Here is a 4290-nt window from a genome sequence, read left to right as displayed (position 1 = left end):
CACGGAGCCGATTGGTTAGCCCTCTCCACACTCCCCTCTCCTTGGCTCTTACCTTCCCTCTCATCTCAGCAGGGGGTCCCGCAGTCGCCAAGCCCCTTAATGCTCCCCTCCACTCCTCTGCTGCGTGGCTGGCATGCAGAATGCATAATCACTATACAATCATAATCAATGCCTGGATATGTGTGGGAGAGCTACAATAGAAGCTGGATCGGAGGATTTCTACTCTTTTTTTGTTTTTGTTTTTTGTTCCCTTTTAAAAAAAAAAACAACAAAAGAAAATAAGTGTTATACAGTATAAGAAACATACCTTCCCAACAGCAGATTGCATGTAAACTCCCAGGCAAAAGGAGAGCACTCAATAACATGATTACGTCTGTGCTAACTCGATTATTTTCCTGAAAGAGTGGATGTGAGCTGTGGGTGCATTGCGTTTGCTTCAGAATTTGAATGCTTTTGGAGTACGAATCTCCCTTTTATGTGTTTAGGTTGTGTCCCAGAAAGAGAGGCATTATTCATCATTTCAAATGTATACATGGAGCTTCTTACTGATGCCACTGCCCTTTGCTTTCAGACTTAAAATACTCAGGGTGTCCCGTCGTCTGCACAAAACCAGAAACCTTCACGCTTAATTATGAGTTATGAAATTCTGCAGAGTGAATGAACTGTTTCAGGGGTGCTCAGGGATTATCTCGTAAAATAGTTTTAATGTGATTTTAAGAAACAAATGATAGGCACAGCTAAGAAAACAAAAGAGTAATGTACAAGACCAGGCTGAATACAAACTTTTATTTAAAAAATTAATCATTTTTATTTGTATTCCAGCCAGGAGAGATATATAATCCTGCCAGCAGATTCTGGGTCTACTCCAGGGTCTCTTTCAGGAAAATGTTCCTAAAACATCTCCAAAGGGGACAACCGGGTCGGATATCTGATTCCTTTCTATATCTCGTCACCACAGGCTAGAGTCAGAGAGTCAGAAGTTAGACGGACCGGCTTATCCATAGCTTCATTTTTTAGCTTATCTGTTTCAGTAACGACCACATCACTGCCTCCCATGTGTGAGAATCAAGGGATTCTCACACATGGGAGAATTGATATATATATATATATATATATATATATATATATATATATATATATATATATATATATATATATATATATATATATATATATATATATACAGTATATAGTCATTGATTAAGTCTGAAGCTGGGGTTCTAAACCAGAAACAAATGGAGTGCATTCCAGGTCGACACTCGTCTCCAGAGGGTAAATATTACCATCTGAATCTGAAATGGCAAAACTTCGAGTAATTCAGCCAGAGTGATTAATTTGGACATTTTATGATTTTTCAGTTTTTGTTTTTTTTTTTACTCTTTCTTTCTCTGTCTGCATTCGCTCACTCTTCTCTCTCGTTTCTCTCCTCTCGGTCTCAGCAGCACTTGTTTTTGAAAACTTAATTATAACTTAATAACAATGAGAGAAAAAAAGGAAAAAAAAAAGTGGAAAGAGGATTTAAAAAGGAAATCTATTGTATTTTTACAGACCTTACATTTTACAGAAACTCTCAATGAGAAGTAAATATTAAGTAATTAGCTGTTACCATCAATAAACAGACTCAAATCAAAAGAGATTTGTCAAGGAAAAACATTCATCTACCACCCCACTACACACATAACCTATTGTTTACATACAGAATAAAAACACAAAAAAAGCTAATCCATTCATCTAGGATACAATTATAAATGTATAACTCACCAATCCACCATTACTGCTACAGTGGTTTGGTCCATTGTACCAACAGCTAACACCTGGAAGCAGACGTAGCGGAGCCGCGTCTATAAAGCACGAACAACTGAGCTCCACTAAGTAGCTAATTAAAACAAAAGACACGTCACATATTTATTTACTTCCACTTTTCCATTGAATCAAACACATTAACATTTGAAATTCGATTGCATTTCACTCACCACATTACCTGTATGGAGGACCAAGTCTTCCATATCTAAAAATAATTAGAAGTACATTTGGGATCTGAATGTTTTTCTGAGGTTTCAGATTCGGTTTTTCCAGATCAGTAACTCATCGGCAGATGATTTATTCTACAAAACAGACACATCTCCGCAACCACAGCAAGGCAGACAGTGAGCTACAACCATAGTTTCCTCAAAACGAGTCTCCCATCGCGCTGGGTGAATTACATTGGACCCTATGCAGAGCTCGCTTGATAAGAAAATACTGTAGTTGATTATAAAAGTCCCGTTGACTCCACGGAGTCAACAGGATCTAGCTCATGGTTGATCCGGTTGAGGGGCTCCGATTTCGGCCAGCGTCTCTCAGCTGCTCCCTCCTCCCACACGCGTGGTGCATTTAGGGACCGCCAAAAAACCTTTGAATCAAGCACTCTTGAGAAACAAAAATCAATAAATTCCGTATTTTGTGACCACCTATGACAAAACTAATATAAAATCATGCCACTAAATAACATCTGTAAGGCACCCTTGTTTTTATTCCATTTTAAGCTATTTTCAATTTTTAAGATTTATTCAAAGACAATAGTTGGCTGAAGTAGTAGAACAATTTCACAAAGAATTTGAGTGAGTGGATCACATGACCTGGAAGCTATTGAAGAAAAGTCCAAATTTTTGTCTTTAAAATTGAAAATAGCTTAAAAATTAATAAAAACAAGTGTGCCTTACAGATTTTTATCTATTGGCATCAATTTATATTACTTTATCTTAGCTGGTCACAAGATAATACATTTATTGATTTTTATTTCTCAAGAGAGCTTGGTTCAAAAGTTTTTTGACGGTCTCTAACTGCACCACCGCGTGTGGGAGGAGGGAGCAGCTGAGAGACGCTGGCCGAAATCGGAGTCCCTCAACCGGATTAACCATGAGCTAGATCCTGCTGACTGCGCGGAACTGTAATGTCCAATATCCAAATTCAAACCAACTTCACTGCAGTGCTGGATCAAGCGTAAAGACGCAGCGTGAACCCCAAGTGTTGCAGCTGAGGGGAAATGTTGGATCGGCTTGATGAAACTCCGCCTCCTTCACAAATTAGACCAACATGGATAGAATAATGATAATATGTAGTGCTTTTTATTGCCTGGATGTGAATCTGATAATTCATATTGTGCCTTTTATAATCAACTACAGTATTTTCTTATCAAGCGAGCTCTGCATAGGGTCCAATGTAATTCACCCAGCGCGATGGGAGACTCGTTTTGAGGAAACTACGGTTGTAGCTCAGTGTCTCCCTTGCTGTGGTTGCGGAGAGGTGTCTGTTTTGTAGAAGAAATCATCCGCCGATGAGTTACTGATCTGGAAAAACCGAATCTGAAACCTCAGAAAAACATTCAAATCCCAAATGTACAGCGTTCTAATTCTTCCAGTCTATTAGCAACTTTCCTTAAGAGGTTGGACACTGAACGTCTGCCTGATGAGTTTGACATTACGAGCTTTAGTGCGGGGAAAAGCCATGTAGATTTGACCGATGCAGTAAAATGCTAACCAACCAATGGGAAGAAGTTGAGCCCTTAAGACACAGCCCCTCCTCATTTGCATAATGAGGCAGAAATGCATACAGAAATGTAAAAAGGACAGGCAGAAATGTAAAAACGACAGGCAGAAATAAATAGCATCACAGAAATATATAGGGTAAAAAAAATACAAAGGAAGAATAAAACAGACAAAAATATTATAACATGCACAAAAATAAATACTTAAAAAAAATAATAATTAATAAATAAAGTTGAAGATTATAACGCACAATAAATAAATAAGGTAATTATTACAAAGGCGAATAAAAGAATAAGCTAATTAAAAGAGATATATACATTTATGTCTCACTGTATAATTTAATTTCTACCTACATTTATTAATTTGGTGGCAATTAATTGTATGCTTATTTATTTATTGAGCATTTATTTATTTCTGTATTTATTTTTAGATCTGGAAGACTTGGTCCTCCATATACCTGAGTTGAATCTGCCTTAAAATGTGGCGGAGGGGCCGAGCAGCTGAGCGCCACCTAGTGAGAGAGAGAGTTAAGACTGAGAGGAGAGGAGAAGCATGCAGAGACATAAACTACTGGAGGAGAGAGCAGAGCAGTGGATAGCAGAAAGAAAAAGAGAGCAGAAGACGGCAGAATCACAGAAAATGTAGAGACCATTTTTGTCTGTGGCTGAATGGGTCAGAAATCTGGCAATTCTGATCCAGATGCTAATAATTATCCCTCTGGTGATGTGCATGTTTGCAAGTTATGAAAACTATTACTATTAAA

The sequence above is a fragment of the Fundulus heteroclitus genome, unplaced genomic scaffold (assembly GCF_011125445.2).
Source record: "Fundulus heteroclitus isolate FHET01 unplaced genomic scaffold, MU-UCD_Fhet_4.1 scaffold_472, whole genome shotgun sequence".
In the NCBI taxonomy this organism is placed as follows: Eukaryota; Metazoa; Chordata; class Actinopteri; order Cyprinodontiformes; family Fundulidae; genus Fundulus; species Fundulus heteroclitus.
The sequence above is the reverse complement of the archived record's forward strand: the minus strand, read 5'-3'. Positions refer to the sequence as shown.